The sequence below is a fragment of the Microcaecilia unicolor genome, unplaced genomic scaffold (assembly GCF_901765095.1).
Source record: "Microcaecilia unicolor unplaced genomic scaffold, aMicUni1.1, whole genome shotgun sequence".
Lineage (NCBI taxonomy): Eukaryota > Metazoa > Chordata > Amphibia > Gymnophiona > Siphonopidae > Microcaecilia > Microcaecilia unicolor.
Window position 1 is genome coordinate 75625 of NW_021963356.1, and position 23163 is coordinate 98787.

General features: G+C 42.7%; 1 pseudogene; it reads left to right on the forward strand.

Moving 5' to 3' along the window:
* LOC115459245 overlaps positions 1 to 23163 on the forward strand; it is an 83822-nt pseudogene that overhangs the window by 49374 nt on the left and 11285 nt on the right.

A 23163-nucleotide genomic window follows, 5' to 3' on the forward strand; every position in this document is an offset into this window, starting at 1 on the left:
AAAGGAACTGCGATGAAAATATTTTTTCAAGATATCCTCATAAAAAGCAAGAGGAGCAACTGTGGAGCTCTGATATTAGGACAAAAACCCTGACTTTGTATATAGCTCTTGTGAAGTATAATGTAGCACTAAGAATAAGACTAAGATGGGAAAATCTGCTAGAAAGACATATTTACATTTTACCAATTTTTCTCTACTTAATAAATCTACTTACACTTTACCACTGGATATGATGAACAAACCCACTGTACCCACATCTAGGTGCCCCTCTTCACCCGTAAGGGCTATGGTAGTGGTGTACAGTTGTGGGTAGTGGGTTTTGGGGGGCTCAGCACACAAGGTGAGGGAGCTATGTTCCTGGGAGCAATTTATGAAGTCCACTGCAATGCCCCCTAGGGTGCCTGATTGCTATCCTGGCATGTCAGGGGGACCAGTGTACTACAAATGCTGGCTCCTTCCACATCCAAATGGCTTGCATTTGGACGTTTTTGACACGGACGTCTTTGGTTTTGATAATCGCTGAATGTCAGAAATGTCCATATCTAGGGATGTCCAAATTTAAGGATTTGGACGTCTTTGACGGTATTTGCAAAACGAAAGATGGATGTCCATCTTTTTTTGAAAATACGGGTTTCCCCGCCCCTAGATTTGGACATTTTGGAAGGATATCCAAATCGCAACTTGGACGTCTCTTTCGAAAATGCCCCTCCACATAATGTATTGGGTGGTGGGCAGGTATGGATGGCTGGCCTTCCTTCCCAGACTGTTTCATTTCTGTCTGAATTTTCAATTGCAGCTTTTCCCTATCTTTTGTGTTCATTGTGCCTTATCTTTCTTTGTTTCTCATGATTTTTTATTGTATAATACTTCCATGATATTGCTGCAAATGGCAGTATACCAAATTGATAGCTACAAAATGCAAGTATCACAATTTTGGTGAATGAATAACACCTTGGGGTCCTTTTACAAAGGCGTGCTGAAAAATGGCCTGCGGTAATGTAGACGCAGGTTTTGGGTGCACACAGAATCATTTTTCAGCGCACCTACAAAAAATGCCTTTTTAAAACTTTTTGCCGAAAATGGACTTGCGGGAAAATGAAAATTGCCGCATGTCCATTATGGGTCTGAGACCTTATGGCCAGCCATTGACCTAGCGATAAAGTCTCACGCCGTAACCGGGCGGTAATGACCTACGCGCACCAAATGCCACATGGCGCGCGTCCAATACACTCGGCAGAAAATAATTATTTTTCAGACGCGCGCCAAAAATGAAATTACCGCAAGAGCCTTGCGGTAGCTGTGCGGTAACTCCATTGTGGTGCGCGTTGGGCGCGTAGACGCTTACATGGCTTAGTAAAAGGGCCCCCTTATTTCCATAGGACATGCCTTCATTTGTATGTGCGGGGCACCCAAATGTTTTTTGCATTCTTACGCTGATGTTGTTCTGGACCATTTTAATATGCACAGTAATGACTTCCAGCATTGGTCACTAATTCTAGTCTACAATACAAGTGTTTTAACTTATACACTGAAGTTTATTCATAGTCCCTTATGTCTCTTTAATTATTATTGAGCAATAAAGATTCATGTGGGTCTGATAGAATAGAACAAGAAAGGCACGCTGATGCTCTGTGTTTGTGTAAAATGTCAGTTTGAAGAGGATGTAAGCCTTGCAGCTGTCACACTGTGGTCCCGCCAAGTATCAGACAGGAAACAGCTCTATGTGATTTAACCATTTCCATTGCTTGTAAATGAACACAATAATCTAAATGAGAAGGCGCACCTCATGAAGTGCTATCATTCTGAGCCTGAAATGTCGGGCTATATTATTTCCACCATAGTTTCTGACTTAGCATTAAGACGTCCTTGATTATTTTAATTCTGCTTTTGTAGGTAAACATGTGGATAGGCAGCTGCAAGCTTTTTGCTAATAGTCATTTATTCACCTATATTAGGCATATGCATTCATTAGTACACTGTCAGTTAGTATTAAGTGTGCAAAATCAAATTAATGCCTGCTAAGTTAATGTGCACAAAGACTGCTTCTGCGCATAGAACCATTTTATGTGTGTGAAAATGTTTGAAATAAACTGAAAAATGGCCCAAAAGTTTAAAAATGAAGCAAAAAATTTTTCCTTGGCATGATCTATATCAGGCTTCTCAGCCCTCTCATGGAAGCACACCTAGCCAATCAGATTTTCACAATAACACAATGATTATGCATGAGAAAAACCTGCATACACTGGAAATCTTTTATATGCAAATCTACCTCCTGCATATTCAGTCTGTGAGCTGAAGATGATCCAAGTTTAGAGGGAGAAGACTCATTTCAAGAGACTAAACTTACCCTAAATCCCAAAGGCCTGTAGAAAGTAAAAGATCACACAGAAGAAGCATGTTACTTAGATAAAGAGACAGTGTTTAATCAATGCCATGCAGTTATGAAGAAAAGACTACCTTAAAACAATTTTTCTGTTTTGCACAAGTCTGGAGTAAAGTTTAATTGGAACACCCCAAAAAGACTACATATTACCAGCAAGTTTAAGATTAGACACCTTCCCCCAATATTCAGCCGGAGGCAGGCAGTGCGATTAGCTGTCACCACCAACGCTGACCCTGGATATTCAATGCCAGGCCATATCTGGCAACTGAATATCCGGTTCAATTTTGGCTGTGGCAACTTAACCAACTAAGAGAATATTCAACGCTAGCCGGTTAAGTTAACAGTGGTTAAACATAGGCCGCTTAAATAGCAGGCCTGTCTTAACTGCTCAACTTAGCTGGTTTAGCACTGAATATTTGAGTTTAGCCAGTTAGCAGCTAGCTGCCAAGTGTTAATTATTCAGTGGAGATAACCGGTTATCTTGCACTGAAGATTAGCGCTTAGCCCTGGGATTGGTACCATGGAATGTTGCTACTAATTGGGTTTCTGCCAGGTACTTGTGACCTGGGTTGGCCACTGCTGGAAGCAGGATACTGGGCTTGATGGACCATTGGTCTGACCCAGTGGCGTACATACCTTATATACCACCTGGGGTGGGGCGGGGCAGAGCACATCCCCCAGGCAGTGCACGTACGCACACACACCCCTCCCAGGCAGAGCACACCCCGACCTCCAAACAGGGGGGTCACGAAGCAGGCACGCATCTGTTGGTTCTGATAGTCCCCTGCCCCAGAACAGGAAGTTGACATCAGAAGGAACAAGGGATCAGCAGAGCCAACATCTGCACGCTTGCTTTGCATACCCTCTGCTGCCGGCATCTGGGGCGGAACGTCCCCAATGCTCCACCCTAAGTACGCTAGAGGTCTGATCCAGTGTGGCTATTCTTATATTCTTATGGTTAAATAGCGCTGAATATTAGGCCCCTTGAGTTAGAAGGGACATCTCCTCCATTGAAGAAACCGCCCTTGGAATCAAGTGTGTATGCTACTGAGTAATGGAGGAGAGGGGAAAGGGAAGCAAAAGAGGTCTGGAGAAACCAAATATTGCTTGCGCCTACCCTTTGGACACAATACGGTGTCCCTGAATAAAGGGTTACACAAAATTACCCTCCTAAGGGCTAGTCATTTAACCTATGGTAACAATACAGCTGAATATATCATTGACTGAAAACAAGAGTGTTATATGTGCGCTTGATGTGACACAGAGAAAATGAGAAGTGAAGTTTAAATGTGCTTCTTCTAAATTTGCTTCACTGGCTTTTACTTCAGATGTGGCCTTTCAGAAGTTACAACAGTTTGGCATACCAGAAGATCTTATATCAACATACTGAAATATGTTTCTCATTTCATACACAAATTGCCCATCCAACACTTTTGCTTTCAGGTGAAGATATGTTATTTAATGTAAAGGTCCTAGTGGAAATAATGAGGCCCACATAAATAATGTGTGTTAATGTGGATTAGTGAATAACCCTACTAAAATACAGTATAACAGGTATAAATGAATAGAAACTCCATCTTAATAGTTCATCTTTTTCAAGGGTGTGGTGAGTGAGCATGAGCATTCTAGTGTCAGGCAGCAATAGGTACCAAAGGTCACTTTACTTTGAGTTTCAAGGTGGTCAAAATGGAAGACTGCCCAATCTGGAGAGTGGATGTGCCACTGAAAGTATCTGGCTCTAATTCGAAGGTTTTCAACTCAGTCCTTGGGACACACCAGTTCAGTCTCGTTTTCATGATATCCTCAATCAATATATATTCACTGCCTCCATTGTAAGCAAATTTATCTCATGCATAGTCATTGCGGATATCCTAAAAACCCGACTGGTTGAGTGTGTCCTGGGACTGGGTTAGGAAACCTTTCTCTAGTTCATGGAGGTCTCACAATGCTTACTACATCACCTTTTTTATTGGACTACCAATACATTTTTTTTATTAGCTTTCGAAGGTAACCCTTTTTCATCAGATCAGATCTGATCTGATGAAGAAGGGTTACCTTCGAAAGTTAATCAAAAAATGTATTAAGTTAATCCAATAAAAAAAGATATCACCTTATTTTCTTTTCTCTGTTTTATTTTATTTTGTTTTATTTCCATTGATTACCTTTAAAAGTGGACTAACACGGATACCACATAGAAACTTAGAAACATGACGGCAGACAAAGGCCACATGACCCATCCAGTCTGCCCATCCTCTGTAATCCCTAATACTTCCTGTTCCTAAGCAATCCCACATGCTTATCCCATGCCTTTTTAAATTCTGGAACAGTCCTAAACTCCTCCACCGGGAGGCCATTCCACACCTCCACCACCCTTTCTGTGAAATAATACTTCCTTAGGTTACTCCTAAGCCTATTCCCTCTTAACTTTGTCATATGCACCCTCATTCCAGAGCTCTCCTTCATTTGAAAAAGGCTCTCTTCCTGTACATAAATGCCCTTGAGATATTTAAACGTTTCTATCATGTCTCCTCTCTCCCTCCTCTCTTCCAGCGTATACATGTTGAGGTTCATTAGCCTGTCCCTATAATTTTTGCATTCAAGACCGCTTACTAATTTCGTAGCCGCCCTCTGGACCGACTCCATCCTGTTTATATCTTTCCATAGGTGTGGTCTCCAGAACTGCACGTAGTACTCCAAATGAGGCCTCACCAGAGATCTCTATGTCACCTTTTAAAGTGCTCAGGATAACTTAACTGAGAGTGAATGCAGACTGCTGTTGCATTCAGTTCAACAGCACATGTTTTGAGCATCTAGTGTAGAGTATATTACACATATAATAGCCTTTCAGTGTGATTTATGGAGAAAGAGTTGGCAACCAACGTTTAACTAGCACTGTATTTAAAACAACAACAAAACTGCACTGATACAGCATTGAAGTTACAGTATGACCCAGTCTTATTAATTGGGCAATAATATGGAAGATGATCAAAGCTGGAGAAAGAGTGGGCAGCAAAGAGCACCATATTAGGAATTATTCTCTTCTGTTGGCAATAACACACTGTAGCAGATAAAAAAAAATGTAGTTTGCTAAGTCATTTTCAACCAAGCCACTCTCATGAATGAGGTACATGTATATATTCTTGCATCCTTCCTTATTTTTCCTGAAAGCTTTGGTTGTTCTTCAAATGAGTCACCCCAGCTTTTATTTTTCAGATTCAAGATCCCACTCTTACATACACACAGAAAATATTGAGTATCAAATCAAATGTGGCTCATGCTGCCACCATGAAATACATTTATTCTTAAATCCAGGCAAATAAGTTATTAGCAGTGAGCTTTATCTAGTATTAAAAAGGCAAGAGTAGTCTAGTGTCTTTTCTTAATTTTACATCTTCAAGGCTGAAATGTAATTCCATGTCCACTGTATTATTTACTTTCTCATCCAGTACTTTGCTTTATTTTATACCAGTAAAAAAAGGCCCGTTTCTGGAGCCAATGAAACGGGCGCTAGCAAGGCTTTCCTCTGGCCCCCCCCCACCCAACGCACCTTCGTTGTTAGTGACAGCATTGCGCCGCTGTGGCCGCCGTCGATGTGTGACTCTGGCCCCCCCACCCAACGCACTTTCGTCGTCAGTGGGTGGCCCATTGCGCCGCCCTGGCCACCGTCGATGTGAGTGAATTGCTCCGCCCTCAACGTCTGTGACTGTGATTTTCGTGGCTTCAGAGCTTCGAACTTACGAACCTTGGCTTCAGTGACGTCAGACAATAGAACGTTGAGGGTGAGTTTTATATATATAGATAATACAGGAGAACTTATTGTTTTTTTTTTCCATTCAGTATATTTTGGATGACCTTTCTTCACTAACATTTAGCAGTTTATTGTGTTCACCAATCTGGCCTTTCCCAAGCGGGTCTTTAACTTAATGTCATTCTTCTCTATGTGTATTGCTAATTGGTGAGCAGGAACTGATATTAATACTGGCAGCTACAGTGCTGCCACACCCTACTTGAGGAACTGAGTGCTTGATAAACAGAACTCTGGTGCTGTAAGGAACAGTGCCGGAGAAGCACCAGTTCATTAACGAGTCGGAATTACCAACCAATGCTCAACACTAACAGCATGCAAATTATATGCAGGCTGTTAGTTTTGAGCATTGATCAGTAAAAGAGTCCAAGCATTCCTGGTTCATTCCCAGAAGAGCTGTGATCCCCCTCCTCTCCACATACCTTTTAAGTATTGGAGACAGGAGGGCAGGAGCAACACCTACTCCCTCCCTAGGTCCGCCTATCTCAAAATGGCAGAGCCCAGCCCTTGCCCAGTGCATCCTGGAATGCACTGGGAGGAGCTAAGCACCATATAAGGATTTTTCTCTTATATAGTGCTTAGCCCCTCCCAGTGCATCCCAGGATGCACTGAGCAGGAGCTGGGTGCCACAATTTTGAGAAGGGCAGGCCCAGAGGTAGGAGGGAGTAGGCTTTGTGCCTGCCCTCCCGCCTCCAAGGTATGGGGAGGGCAGCTAGACCACCATGGAGGTTCAGTTGTGTGTGTGGGGGGGGGGGGGAACTCGAGATGGGGTCCACTGGACCACCCGGGATTTTTTTGTTCAGTCACTGACTGCCTATGGACTTTCCTTCCAATACTGATTTTATCAAATACTCCTTTTGAGGATGTGGTTTTTCCATTTGTAGTTTCCTTTTTAAGGTTAGCCAGTTATGTAATTAGTACTGTTTCGGTGTTGTGTTGTGTGCTGAAGCCTGACTGCGAATCGTGTAGTATAGAGTGTTTGTCCATGTAATCGGTTAGTTGATGGGCCACTGGCCCTTCCATTATTTTTGTCATTAACGGGGTGGATGCCACTGGTCTGTAGTTTGAGGTATCCATGATGGGTTTTTTGGTGTCCTTCGGGATAGGTGTGAGTAGTATGTTACATTTCTCCCTTAGGAACTGGCCTTCCTGGAACTTGTAATTCAGATGGGAGGTGAGTTGGTCTATAAACCAGTCCAGTGCCTTGTTTAGTAAGTGTTCAGAACAGGTATCTAACACGCAGTGGGCAAAGGAGAATTTTCTTAGCACTTGTGCTACCATCTCAGATGTGGGTTGTGTGAAGTCTGTCCATGCCCTGTCCGCTGGGGATCTTCTTCTTGGGGGTGATCAAATTCATCTGTGAGGGCTTTGAGATTTGTGTCGTCTTGTGTTAGGCTTTTCCTAATGCTGAGGATCTTTTCTTCAGAAAATCTGGCAAGTTCATTTGCTGACGGGGGCTCTTCGTTCGCTGATGTTGCTGGTTTGTTTTTTATTCGTTTATTTATAAATTTATATAGTTTCTTTGTGTCTTTGTAATCCGAGCCTACACGTTATTTGTAGTATTTTATTTTGGCCTGTCTAATTTTTGTTTTGTAACTTTTACGTGCTTTCCTTCATGCATTTTTTGTTTGTATCATTTTTATTTTTTGTCCATGCTTGTTCTAGTTTTCTTCAGTGGGTTTTAGCTGTTTTTAATTCTCCATCATACCATGGTACTGCTTTGTGCCTCTGTTTTGTTTTTGTTTTTAGAGGGGCTATTGTGTCCAGTATGTGCTTGCATCTTTTGTCCCATTCTAGTAGGAATCATTCAGTGTTAGTCGGTAGCAACCATTGATCTTCATATATAGCCATCCAAAATTTGATTGCATTGATTTTTCCACATGATTTATATGCTGCCTGTGCTTGTGTAGGGTGGAATTTGTGTTCTTTCCAGTATAGGGTCTTGTTTAACTTGATCAGACCAGGGAACTTCTGTCCATATGGGGTTCTGTAAGGTAAGATCATTGTCATGTGAGAATCTGTATACTAGTAAGTTGATGGCATGACCTCTACTGTGGGTTGAAGTCATAGGTGGTTGCTGGAAGTCCCACAGTTGAAGGAATTTGTCACATTATTTGGAGCTATTTGTTCTCTGGTCATCTAAATGTAGGCTGATATCTCCTATTAGCAGGGTATTGGGGTTAGCTACGCATGTATTTGAGATGAAGTCCATGAAGTTTGTTTGAGCCACTTTCCAATTTCCTGGGGGTCTGTAGAATAGGATGCAGCTCACTTGGTTATGTAGAGTTTGGTCCTTGATTTTGAATGAGGCAATTTCCAGGTGTGGTGTTATGGATTCCGCAGAAGCTTCAACTGTGACGAAGATTAAGGCGATTCCCCCACCTCTTTTCTCATTTCTTGTCCAGTGTAGGATTTTATATCCTGGTGGGCATACTTCTAGGGCTATAGGGTCTTTCTTGTCGTGGATCCATGTTTCAGTGAGAAAACAAGTCCAAGGTCTTTGTTGGTTACCCATTCCTTTATTGTTTCTGTTTTGTTTGTAACTGAATTACCAAAACATCCCATCTCTTCCTTTGGAAGCTATCACTTCTTGGGGCTTTATACTGATGTCCTCAATTTCCAGCACTTTTTAACTTTCTCTCACACAAAAAAAAAAGAACAGGATACAAAGGTTACCCTTGTTAGAGTCATTATCATATGCAAATTACTTTCCTGGCTTCCCCTAGGCTCCAGTAATCATGGGTCCAAAAATTAATAAAGGTTTTTTTTCTTTAAAACAAAACCAAGCTGGCTCCCTTAAACAAGGACATGGAATTTTCAGCCTAACAGCTCCTACACCCTGGATAGTACCAACTCTCTTTTAACTCTTTCAGTACCATCCTCCACCCCCCCCCCCCCCCCCCCCCGGCTGTTAGTTAAAAGAAAACACCAAAAGGAACAAAATGAGCTGATTTTCCATTTCTCAGCTTTTAACATTCTTCTTTAAAAAAACAAAAAAATAACAAAAACAAGCATTCAATACCTCTGTTTAAATGTCCAGCCTTGCCAAATCATACATGCCCTTTATAAGGTATTCCTTCCCAAAGGTTCCTTGCACAGCATTTCCACACACCATGTCCGCCCTATGAATTCTGTGCAATAGGCAGTTCCTTCCACTCTCCCTCCCCTCCTTGTTGACTGACTTTTAGATGCTAGGTAGGAAGGTTCTGGAATATGCCTGCCCTACTGCTTACCCAGGCTTCCCTGCTCTAGGCTTTCCCCTGCAGAGATGGTTGTCACATCTCCCTTGTATAAGATTCCTGTATATAAGATTCCAGACCAGATCCCCCCCCCCCCCCATTCCTAGGGCTTTAAGACAAGCTTACACTTCCCTGTGCTGCTTTTAGCCTGTTCCCCTTATGGGATCCTTTTCAGGTTTTTCTTCCCACACAGGCTTTCGCATTAAAGCCACTACTTATCTTGGCTATCAGCATGGGAGAACAGGGAAGTGCCCAAGACAGCTTACTGGTCATAATACCCTGTTTCTAACCATTTCCCATAGCAAAAGAAACATCCTAATTCTCTTATTATCCTGTTCAGGGCTTATTTATAGATAAAAATAGAAGTGGAACCTGTTTTTCAGAGATGGGGAAGTGGGTAGAACTAGAGGTCATGAGTTGAGGTTGCAGGGTGGGAGACTTAGGAGCAAAATCAGGAAATACTTTTTCACAGAAAGGGTTGTGGATGCCTGGAATGCCCTGTCAAGGGAAACTGTGAAGATACAAATGGTAATGGAATTCAAGAATGTGTGGGATCAGCGGCGTACCAAGGGTGGGGCGGTGGGGGCGGTCCTCCCCGGGTGCACGCCGCTGGAGGGGTGCAGAGAGCAGCTGCGCGCCTGTCGGCTCCGCTGGTTCCCTGCTTCCTCTGCCCCGGAACAGGTTACTTCCTGTTCCGGGGCAGAGGGGGCAGGGAGCCAGCGGAGCCGAGAGCCGCACGGCTGCTCCCAGCAGCTAAGAATGCACCTGGGGGGGGGGGGTTGATGCACCCGGGGGGGGGGGGTCTCATTGCACCAGGGAGGGGGTGTCGTGCTGCACCCGGGGGGGGGGGTGCGCATTGGCAATCCGCCCCGGGTGGCAGCCGACCTAGGATCGTCACTGTGTGGGATTAAACACAGAGGAACCCTGAACAGAAAAAGGATGGAATTAAATTAAAACAGAACTTAAATGACTTCATAGCTGGAGTGAGCTTTGATGGTAGTACCAGAAGTTGACAAGTTAAGACCAATGCTGGGCAAACTTCTATGGCCTGGGTCCCATAAATGGCCCATATGAGATTTGCACGACCAGTTGCTGACTGCCCTGTTTATGATGCTAGTGTTTAATCATGAAGTGGAACCTGCACAGAGTGCCAGATTCAAATCTGGCCACCTTGTAGGGCAGACTGGATGGACCAAACAGGTCTTTATCTGCCGACATCTACTATGCTACGGCATATTTTCAAAGCACTTAGACTTACAAAGTTCCATAGTAAGCTATGGAACTTCGTAAGTCTAAGTGCTTTGAAAATGTGCTTACTGTAACTGTGGAGCTGGAGGAACCAGAAGCAGGATCAAAAGAAGAAGAGAGACTGCATTTGGCCTGGAAGGGAGGGACTAAACAGCCCTACCACTCTGGAGTCTGAAAAGAAGTAGCAGGAGTGTATTCCATAATATACCATATATCACACAGCACAAAAACTCAAGTTATCACAACACCATACCATGTAACAGTCTTCTAGACCTTAGTGGCAACTTTTTTCACATGGGCCACTCAGTCTGCAATTTGCCTGCCTCCTCATTGGTTACTGTTTATTAATGAACATTTCTAACCTCTTCATAATACAATCAAAACTTTAAACAAAATGTCTTTCTCTTACATTATATTAAAGGAGGAGTGGCCTAGTGGTTAGGGTGGTGGACTTTGGTCCTGAGGAACTGAGTTCAATTCCCACTTCAGGCACAGGCAGCTCCTTGTGACTCTGGGCAAGTCACTTAACCCTCCATTGCCCCATGTAAGCTGCATTGAGCCTGCCATGAGTGGGAAAGCGCAGGGTACAAATGTAACAAAAATAAATAAAATAAAAATATATATGAGCTCAACACCACTTATCTTAATTTTCTGATGGACCTGCTGCCAATACGGGCCACGTTTCACCTTTGGCTGTGTCAGGGTGCAGTCCTCAACTTCTAGTTCGGGATGTTCTATGCCATTGCCCTAGAAGTTAAGCCCTTGTCCTATTTGTCTGTCTTGAATAGATTGTAAGCTCTACTGAGCAGGGAAGAATATGGTGTTAGTACACAGACACGGCTTTAGGAAACAGTAATGCTTCAGCACTAGTATAGATGAATGGACAGAAAAGTAATGTCAAACCCCAGGAGGCCTGATCCAGGCCTGATGTGCTGATGCCCTTTGTCAGTTCATAGTAAAAGACTGTAAGTAAAAATGTCTAATGAAAAAAAGCCAATTTACATTTGTTGCTTGGGATAAAGGTAATGTTGACACTGTCATTTTTGGAGTATTAGGGAGAGAAATTCAACGTACTTCAGTCAGTACATCAGACATCCTTCATTTTGCTTTAAGGATATGTTCCAGAACTGAGACACCATAATCCCCACTTAACATTCTTTACCAACTCTGAAGGTGTTTTGGATCTATTGATACACATAGAGCAATGATAATGCTTAAAAAGATCATTTAAGACTTAGTGCATATCATGAGTGCTGCATGTTTCTTATTTGTAAACTGTTAATTATTTTCTTTTCAGTTTTAATCTGGCATAAATGAACTGTGTCAAAGAGAACGAGTCACCTGAATGCTACATTAACAATTGTAATTCTAATTTCTAACTTTCCTTCCATAGGGAGTTAAGGTGCACGCGGATTATGTTCCTTTGCTGAATTCTCTTGCTGTATATGGCTGGCAACTCACCTGCATACTTCCCACTCCAATTGTAAAAACAACCAGGTATTTGGGATTTTTTTTCTTAACTATCTTTTCTTATTATTTTGTGGTGTACATTCAAGCTTTCCTAATTCTCATAGCACATCAAACTGAATTTTCCATGATGCTCAGCACTTTATCTGTCTGTGCCTCAGTCTGCTGGCTTCAGTCTGACAGCTGAATATGCAAAGCCAATAGGTCCTGCAAGATTACAGAGCCCCACATGTTCAGACATTAAAGAGACAGAGGTGACACAGACAGGTAAGAAGCGCTGCCATCTTCCTGCCAGTGGAAAAAGAGAGAGGGGAGTGTTAGGCTACCAGATTTCTGGAGGATGAGTCTGGGACACTGCAGGGAAGGTGTTTGTAGTGCCAGCAGTGAATGATCACTTCAGTCAAATGAAAAAATCACAACAATCTACTTTGGCAAAAAATAATACCTAAAGCTGTGCATACAGGAAAATTAATTATTCACCAGAAATATTCAACAGACAGCACAATTCAACTATTCTCATCATATAAATTCTATGTGTGAGATACATCCAGGCTAGAGAGTTTGAACAAGGTCCCAGGATATTTTATGCTGAAATGTTAATATTTTCTTTCAAGCAATACAAGTTTCCAGCTTTTGCCATCCATGCCTTTTGGCTCAGTAGGTCTTTTTTTTCTAATTTTCTGATTTTCTTTCTTTCCTTTTATTTTTTTAAATTTTGTTTTCCCACTGTGAAGAAACAGTGTGTTTTAAGCCTGTAAAATGTATTGGATATTTTCCTGTCTTAAATATGTCTGAAGTGTGTTTCTTCTGTTTGGCCAGCAGATGGTGCATGTTTATGCTTAAAGCTGTTACAGAGGACTGTTGGCAGATAGATAATAGGAAGATCCTGTAGTGATGTAATCAGTTTTTATTTGAAACTTGACTGTTCTGGGCTCTGATTGGCCTGGAGTTTAAAGTTACCCAGCAGATGTTGGCTGTTGCTTCAGTTTCAGGCCGGGAGAACTAGAGAGAGATCTCTTTGCTGAAGCTCTGTGAACAGATATATGTCCTGATCTCCCCTGGTACTTTCTAGAAAGCATGCAAGTGTGTAGTTAGTGTTATAATTGATCCATATTTCAGTTACCTGTTATTGTTTGCCAATTGCACTATTTTATTCCACTGTTCGGTATTTTTTAAGAGAATGAACATAGTTGTTCGCCCTGTTTGTCTGGACTGATAAAGAATCCTGGTGGTTTGTATGTTGGGTCTGTGAGTGCTTTCTGGGAACTGTGAAACCACTGGGAGTGTGGCTCCAGTAACCTAGAAATCACTGGGAATAATCTAAGAGCAGGAGACTCGCCCACAGGCGGTTTTGACCCAGTCAGTGGGAGGAGGGTGCTAGTGTAGAGCACGAGCGGCAGGTGCAGGCGGACCTGAGCTGTGCTGGGGATAGACCCTCTAAGTAGCTATGGGGTAACAGGCAGGTGGCTAGGCATTTTGTGACACCCACTCACTCTCTTTGTGTCTTTCTTTCAAAGTGGACGTGTTAATACTCTCTCTGTTCCCAGTCTAACCAATGGTTTGTTTAAGAACATGATAAAATGAGTCCCGAGTGGCAGGTCACTAGGGGAGTGGCTGGAGGACCCGGGAGGAACTCAGAGATATGTCAGGGAAACCCTGTCGGAAGGATTTTGTCTCTGGTTCTGCCTGTTGAAGAAGTAACCAGCTCTTGTGTGAGAGTTAGGTGTTACTGTTAGTTCCCTGCCAGATGACCCATGGGAAGTCCTGTAACATTGTAACCAGTGGATCGATTATCTGGACAGTAAGCTGTTATATTGCATGAGCCATTATATGAGCCAGAAACTCAGCAAATTGAGGAGTCCGGCCGTAACCGGGGCTCGGTTGGAGTTGTAGTCTCCCCTGGCTGATAGCGAGACCTTCAGGGTGGCAGCCCGAAGGGAGTATGCAGTTACTGGAAGTCCAGGCCAGATAGTATTGAAGTACATCAGGAGTGTGAATTCCTCTCTGGGTTCTGACTGAACTGCAGGACAACTATGCATGTGTATTAGCCCAGACATGCATTATTGCTTATGATCACCTGGCGAGCAAAATGAGTTACAATTGACTGTAAGAAGACCAATGCAGTGGAAACCATCAGTTAAGAATAATAATGTTCCAGTTCTTTTAATCCTCTGAGTGTCGTTGCAGTTCATAAGTGGATGAGCTGACAGGACCAGAATGAATAAGTGATAAAAACATGCAGTGCCTCTTGAGCCTCTTCTAAACCAGGATAACAGGACCGGGTTACACCAGCTTTCTTCTCTTCCTCCTTAACTCCTCTTCTTCCTGCTCTCCTTTCACCCTTCCTTCTCATCTCCCTTCTCATTCCCTTCTTCCTCTGTCTCTCAGTATTTCCCTCCCCTCCCCCAATCATAATCTAGACCTTTCACTCTTTCAGTCTATCTAATACCTGGTCCTCTCACCTTTCGCCTCCCCCATCATTATTCCTTTCTATCTGACCTTCCCCTTCCATCCTGTGTTCTCATTCTCTTTCCCTTAGCTTCTAGTCTTCCTGCTTCTGTTTTCTCACCCAGTCCCTTTTTTCTCATTCCCTGTTTCTGAATTATTTCTCAGTTTCCCTCTTCCTGATCTTCTGTCTCTTTATCTACTGGGTCCTCTTTGATCCTTCATTGTCCTGACTCATATCAAGAGTCTTTTCTCCATTTCCCTCCCCTATCTCAGTTTGTCTCACCCTCAGCCCCTAGTCATGTCTCTCTCTCTCTCCCACCATTCTCCTGCTTCTCCATCCCTCATATCTGGTGCTCTCTTTCTCTGTCTCCTTCAATATCTGCCCCCCCCCCCCCCCCCCATCATTCATTATATACTGTATATAACCTGGCTCTTCCTTCTTGATCTCTCATCACACCAGCTTGTGGGAATGTCATTGCCTAGCATCTATCAGAGTCTTGTTCCCCTTCCCCCAAGCACTCAACCCCCTCATTACCTCCCTCTGAATTCACCACTTTTCATTGTACATTTTTTACTCTGGTACTTAAATGAATCTGAACAGTGCAGACCCAGATGCATCATCTGTCCAGTGCAGGGGTTTTCAACCCAGTTCTCAGGGCAAACCTAGCCAATGGGGATATCCTGAAAACCCCAACTGGATGGGTGTGGCTTGAGGACTGGGTTGAAAACCTCTGGTCCACTGGCTTTCAGAACTCTGCTGGAAATTTCTGGAATATTTCCTGGAGCCTCTTTATTTTACTGGAGACTCTGATATACTAGGTGCCCTTTTTAGGGATAGAATTTGTTTGGAATCTCCAATGAAATGCAGAGCACGGGGGTGGATATTCTGACATGAAAGGACCTTTGCTCTGTCACTCAAATTACTTGGGATTTTTAATTATCCTGTATAAAAACTCCAGAGCACTGAATATATATAAATAAAAGTATATGTAAATAAAAGTACATAGGTTTTGCTGGTCCATCAAGCCCAGTATCTGGTTTCTAATGGTGGCCAATCCAGATCACAAATACCTGGCAGGATTCCAAAAGAGTAAAACAGATTTTATGCTGCTTAGCCCAGAAACAAGTAGTGGATTATCCCAAGTCCACCTTCATAATGATTTTTATAGACTTTTCTTTTATAACTTGTCTGAACTGTTTTTTTAACCCTACTATATGATAACTGCTAATAACACATTCTTTGGCAATGACTTCCAGAGTTTAATTAGATGTTGAGTGAATAAATACTTTCTCTGATTTGTTTCTAAATTTACTACTTAGTAGCTTCATTGCCTGCCTCCTAGTCCTTAAACTTTTCTTACCTTTATCATATTTCCCCTCAACTGTCTCTCCTCTAAGCTGAAGGGCCCTAACTTCTCTTACCTTTCCTCACGGGGAGTCATCCTATCCCCTTTATCATTTTGGTTGCCTCTCTCTGTACCTTTTCTAATTCAGCTATATTTTTTTTTGAGATGCGGCGACCAGAACTGTACAACAGATCAGCACAATGATTTTATACACAGTGCCTCATATGATGATCAAACTAGAGCTGTACCAAATACCAGATTTCACTATTTGGCCAAATACAAATGATGGAAAATATTATTCGACCGAATACAAATACTGAATACGAATATAGTAACATAGTAGATGACGGCAGAAAAAGACCTGAACGGTCCATCCAGTCTGCCCAACAAGATAAACTCATATGTGCTACTTTTTGTGTATACCTTACCTTGATTTGTACCTGTCCTTTTCAGGGCACAGACTGTATAAGTCTGCCCCGCCTCCCACCACCGGTTCTGGCACAGACCGTATAAGTCTGCCCAGCACTATCCCCGCCTCCCAACCACCAGCCCCGGCCTCCCACCACCGGCTCTGGCACAGACCGTATAAGTCTGCCCAGCACTATCCCCACCTCCCAACCACCAGCCCCGCCTCCCACCACCGGCTCTGGCACAGACCGTATAAGTCTGCCCAGCACCATCCCCGCCTCCCGCCACCGGCTCTGCCACCCAATCTCGGCTAAGCTCCTTAGGATCCATTCCTTCTGAACAGGATTCCTTTATGTTTAGCCCATGCATGTTTGAATTCCGTTCCCCGTTTTCATTTCCACCACCTCCCGCACTGAGCTTTAACATAACAAATAATAAAAGAAGCAACATGAAATCAGAGATCAAGGGTTTTTTTTCAGTAGGATTTAGCACTGTAGAGCCCCGGATTATTCATATTTGAATTTAAATCACTATTTGGCCATATACAAATAATGTATTAAGGGCACTATTCAGGGCCGAATCGAATCAAATCAAATATGAATATTCGGTAGAGCCCTAGATCTAACCCATTTAGGCAGACAGACAGTTTAGCACTGTTGTTGGTTTCTTAATGAGGTTAAAGCTGAGAAATATTAAGTACATTTATTGTATCTCACTCCTCTTCCTTTGCCCATGTATTTTAGAACAGGATCTGCCAACATATAGCTTGTTCTAAAACAAATGAGAACTAGACATCAATCTGCTGATGACATCCAGCCCGAACATCCAATTTACAAAATGAAATGTCCAAATTATGAACAAAGCAAAATAAGGAACATGAACGTCATAAGAAAGTCAATATTATAAAATGGCCACATAGACATCTGAGCAGTGCAGAGGGTTATCCTAATGATTAGAGCAATAGGCTGATATCCAGGGGACCCAGGCTCAAGTCCCATTTCAGCTCTTCCTTAATTTTTTAAAATTTATTTTGAGCTCTCCTATTGTATCTGGATATACCGCTTCAATTGCTTTCAAGGTCTCTTATACAATCAGGTATAGTAGTATTTTTCTGTCCCTAAGGTTCATAATTAAAAAAAGAAAACCACAAAATGCTGAAGTGGGGATTTGAACCCAGGCCTCTTGGCTCAAAGGCCACTGACTAACCATAAAGCCATTCCTCAACCCTGCATTGAGGTCTATTAAGAAGTTAATTAAAAAAAAATTTTAGTGCCATGAATGCCCATAGTTCCTAAAGCTGTCATGGAGCCCGGTATCCCTTGCCAGTTTCACATTTAGGAGAGGGAGGGAAACATAAACCTTTGGGGAATTAAGGAGATGACTTGCCTTAATCCAGTGGCATTGCCTAGTGGGGGGCGGTAGGTGCGGTCCGCCCCGGGTGCACGCCGCTGGGGGGGGGGGGGGGCCCGCGCATGCCTGTCCTCCGTTGTTCCATGCTTCTTCTCTGCCCCGGAACAGGTTACTTCCTGTTCCGGGGCAGAGAAGAAGCATGGAACAACGGAGGACAGGCGCGCGCGGCACCCCCCCCAGTGGCGTGCACCCGGGGGGGGGGTTCCTTTACGGGGGGTGTCCTTTCGCCGGGGGGGGGGGGTTCGCGCTGCACCCGGGGGCGGGGTGCATTGGCGATCCGCCCCGGGTGTCAGCCCCCCTAGGAATGCCACTGCCTTAATCCATCCAGTGGAGAGCTGCTCAATCACAGCACCTTTTGTAACCTTGACATATCAAGTACCAGAAATTACAACATCCATCTTTTGGGACCTACACATCCGTTTTCGTTCTGAAATTGGAGTTAGATGTCCGTATTTTGGCCCCTCCCTACTCCCACACAAAACTATGCCCCCTTGCCATATGGACATTCTACAGTTTTAGACGTCCCTTTCCTGGCTTTATAAAATTGGGATTTGGACAGCCATGCAGTATGGATGTCTAAATGCCAGTTTTCAGACTTCCAAAATGCGAACAGAGCTTTTAAAATAAGGGCAATGATGTTTCATCAAAATAAAACCACATCAGCATCTTTCCTATCACCACCCTATAAAGTCTTAAATTTGATTTGGGCAAGAATATAAAGCATTCCAATATTTTGTTTTCTCCCATCTTAATTGATGCACTAACTAATGCACAGTAGTAGGAATATGAGCGGTTTATCAATTTCTTCTTGTTTGATACACAGTGACTACATTGTGATAAAGCCATTTTCCAAATGACATCGAGAGTAGTAGTAGGACCCCTTTTACCAAGCTGCAGCATAAGGGGGCTGGTGCTGGTGTCGGCGCAATTTTTACATTAGCGCCAAGGCCCCTTTTTACAGCAGCTGGTAAAAGGGAAGTCTTGCTTTTCAACAGGAAATGGCTGGGCGGCAAGTAAAGCACTTGCCGCGAGGCCATTTCAGGTGGGGGAATCTCTTACCGCCACCCATTGAGGTGGCGGTAAGGGCTCGCACGTTAACCCAGCGATAACCGGGCAGCGCACGGCACTGCCCGGGTACACTCTGGCACTACAAAAAGAAATACATTTTTGTAGTGCCGTAAATGATGGTGCACTAGGGGTTGGAAGTACTGCCGGGCTGCTGCGGTAGCCCGATGGTACTTCCTGTATAGCGAGCAGTAAGCCTGCATTGGGCTTACCGCCACTTAGTAAAAGGAGCCCGAAGTTTGTTATTGTATTGCTGTCTACTACATCTGGTCTAGACGCACAGTATTACCCTGACGCTGATCTGCTTTCTATGCTGGGAAATATTGGATCAGCCTGAATATTAAGAGCGTGCACTTACTTTCTTTGGAGGCCTTAACAATTTTAGGGGCCCTTTTACTAAAGCTTAGCATGTGCTAATGCACATTAGTACATGCTAAATGCTGTGCGTTCTATTTTACACCTATGTGCCACGTGGCACTTAGCACATGCTAATGTCCATTACTTCACGATAAGCTTTAGTAAAAGGACCTCAATCTGTGAAAAATCGATTATAACCATGTAAACCTAGAAATTAAAGTGTATATAATCAATATGCATGTTAAAACATTCCAATGTGCATAAAAATATTTTTATTAAAATGAACGTGTGAACCAAATTGAATAATACACCCAAAAAGTGGAAACCAAATTCAGAAAACTCTGAAAGCGAATCAAAACTAGTTTTGGCCTTGTACATCCCTACTGAATATATTACAGTTCTCTATGAATATTTGTGATGCCGCTAGTCAATCTGGAAGCTTTGAGAACAGACCCTCAGTAAATAGGTGATGGTTTTAGACTGCAGAACTCCAGATTTAAGATATGCTTTCTTTAATCAAACACATGATTCTAGTTGGCTTTTTGTGCTTAATTATTGCAAAAGAAAGTTTTCCAAAGGTTTTGTCCCATCCTTAGAATTTATGAAAACTGCATCCTGCTCCCTGGGTCATGCTATTTCATTGCTCTAGTGGACATGAAGATGTACTTTTTTCCTCTTCTCAATAGCAAATCATTTAGGGCTTCTTTTACAAAGTCACACTAGTGAATCCTGCATGGCAAATTTGAGGAAGCCCATTCAATTCCTATGAGCTTCCTCTCATTTGCCATGCAGGAATCGCTAGTGTGGCTTTATAAAAGAAGCCCTTAAAGGTAAATGAGCAGGTGCTTCTGAAATGTCAAACAAATGATCTTGGAGGACAAGCTTTTTTTAATATTTTATTTTTTATTTCTCTCTCTCTCTCTTTTTCAGAGGAAGCTGGGTGGGAAAATGAATTTTGATGCAGGTTGGGAGGTTACAAAGTATCTGTAAAGGATTATGATTCATGGAGAGCATTCTATTTTTCAGGGAAGGGAAGCTGGCCACTAAGCAGATAGTCTTTCTTCAGAGGCCCGTTCTGCACCAGAAGCAGAAGAAGCGAGAATGTAAGGTACATGGCCTCAAATTCCATTCTTTGTTTTCCTTGGCTGAGTTTTTATCCTCTCCAATTGATTTTACACAGGCGCAGGAATGTGAGTTCCATGTTTTCTTGTGATTTAGAAGTGTGGCCGAGCTGTGTCAGGACATTTTTGAACTAGGAGCTTTTGATTGGTGCTGTTACACTGAAGAAATCGTATAATGCTTTTCCAACATCAAAGCTGTTTTTCCTTCCTCCTTTTTTGTCAGTCTCAGGAGGGGGGACCTTGAGACTGCATGGTCTGCTGCAGATAACACCTACCAACCCCCCCCCCCCCCCACTCAACTGTAAATAAAAGAAACTGATGTGTGGAACAACTGAATGTGTGTGAGACAGTAACCGGTGATATAAGAGCAGTCATTTCTGTACACAGCACTGTGTTTTCTTAATAATATCATTTTTCTCATGCTATACTTCTCTGTTATTACCTTGCAAGCAGTACCACAAAGAACTCACATTAACTCTAACCCCCTCTGTTTACTAAAGCTTATCTCCAGTTATCTGCAGCAGGGCCCATTTTATTCCTATAGGCCCTGCTACAGATAACTCGAGCTAAGCTTTAGTAAACAACCCCCTAAGGGGCCCTTTAACTACGGTGCACTGAAAAATGGCCTGCGGTAGTTTAGATACATGTTTTGGGCACACACAGAATCATTTTTCAGCGCACCTGTAAAAAATTCCTTTTTTTTAAATTTTTGCCGAAAATGGACATGCAGCAAAATGAAAATTTTTTCACAGCCATTTTGGGTCTGAGACTTTACCGCCAGCCATTGACCTAGCGGTAAGGTCTCATGTGGTAACCGGGCGATAATGGTCGCGCATAAAATGGTGGTTACCGCCCGATTACTGCCCACACTCCAGAAAATAAAAATATTTTCCGGCACGCGTAGCTGAAATGCGTCAAAAATGAATTACCTCAAGGGTCACGCGGTAGCTGGGTGGTAACTTAAAATTGATGCATGTTGGGCGTGTGTAGGTGCCTAAGCAGCTTAGTAAAAGGGCCCCTAATTTTGTAAAATTGTTTTGGTTTAATAATAGAAATGAATGTAACAAAATAAAAACAAAATTTAAGATAAAACCTTTTTATTGGACAAACATTACATTTTAATTTATTTAGAATGTGTATAACAATATGAACGCCATATGAAAGATGTTACAGTGCACATAATAGCAAAGGCAAAATGAATGGAATTTTCGATAAAACTTCTGTCTGATTTTGGACGTTTTCCTAAAAACGTCCAAAAACTGAGTGGTTGAACATAGCCATTTTCGAACCTGAAAAAGGTCTATCTTTTTTTTTTTTCAAAAATTGCCTTTAATCTAGACATTTTCCCCAGATTCTATATAGTGCGCCAAGAGATCCGCACCAAAATCAGCGTGGATTCTATAATAATGCACGTAACTTAACAAGCTATTGAGCGCTGATAATAGCACTTAACAAGCAATAATGAGCACTAACTGGCACTGATTAGAATTTAGGCGCACACGTCGCTAAGCATATTCTGTTATGATGTGCACTGAACTAACACGTGCAGGTAAAAAGGGGCGTGGTTATGGGTGGGGAAATGGGTGTTTCGTGGGTGTTCTGAAATTTACACGCCTAGTTATAGAGTATGGCCCAGTGCATCGAAATCTACGTGCTGAAATTTACACCACATTTTCTTTGGTGTAAATGGATGCGTGTAGATTTAGGCACTGAAATATCAACTAAGTGTATTCCATAACTGGCACCTAAATCTAGGCACTGATTATAGAACACGCTTAGTTGGCACTGAGTAGTTGGTGCCAATTTTTTTTAAGTGCCATATATAGAATCTCCCCTTTTGTACTCAGTGTATTTTTCTTCTGGGACCATTTTGGAAAACAAAACATCCAAAAGAAAAATGCCCCAAAACCAGCCACTGGGATGTCTGGGGGCCATCCTTCAAAGTAGACGGGCCAAACAGACATCCCAGCAGAGCAGTGGAGCGGTCTAGAGTGCACTGCAGTGGACTTCACATAACAGGTCCCAGGTACACATCTCACCATAACCCCCTTATATTGTATGATGAGCCCTCCAGGAGCAGAAAAATACCTACTGTACCTCATTGTACACTACAATAGCTCTCAAGCTTGCAGGTGTCATTTATTTATTTTATTTATTTGTTACATTTGTATCCCACATTTTCCTACCTATTTATAGGCTCAATGTGGCTTACATAGTACCAGAGAGGCCTTTGCAGGCTCCGGTGTGAACAAATACAGGGTGATGTTGTGGTAAGATCAAGTTCATGTGGCACAGCCACGTTAGGGAATCGTAGAACAGAAGAGTTGTGTTATGTCCATTACGTGCTTTAGTTTGGTTGTGTTGCAGAGATCAGGCATTTAAGTTGGATCGGTAGGGTATGCCTTTTTAAACAGGTTGGTTTTTAGTGATTTCCGGAAGTTTAGGTGGTCGTACATTGTTTTCAAGGCTTTTGGTAATGCGTTCCACAGTTGTGTGCTTATGTAGGAAAAACTAGATGCGTAAGTTGTTTTGTATTTAAGTCCTTTGCAGCTTGGGTAGTGCAGATTTAGATAAGATCGTATTGATTCGGATGTATTTCTAATTGGTAAGTCGATCAAGTCTGTCATGTAACTCGGGGCTTCTCCGTAGATGATTTTGTGAACCAGGGTGCAGATTTTGAAGGTGATGCATTCTTTGATTGGGAGCCAGTGTAGTTTTTCTCGGAGGGGTTTTGCGCTTTCAAATCGCGCTTTACCAAATATAAGCCTAGCTGCCATGTTTTGAGCAGTCTGAAGTTTCTTTAAGGTTTGTTCTTTACATCCTGCATAAATTCCATTGCAGTAATCTAAGTGGCTTAGTACCATTG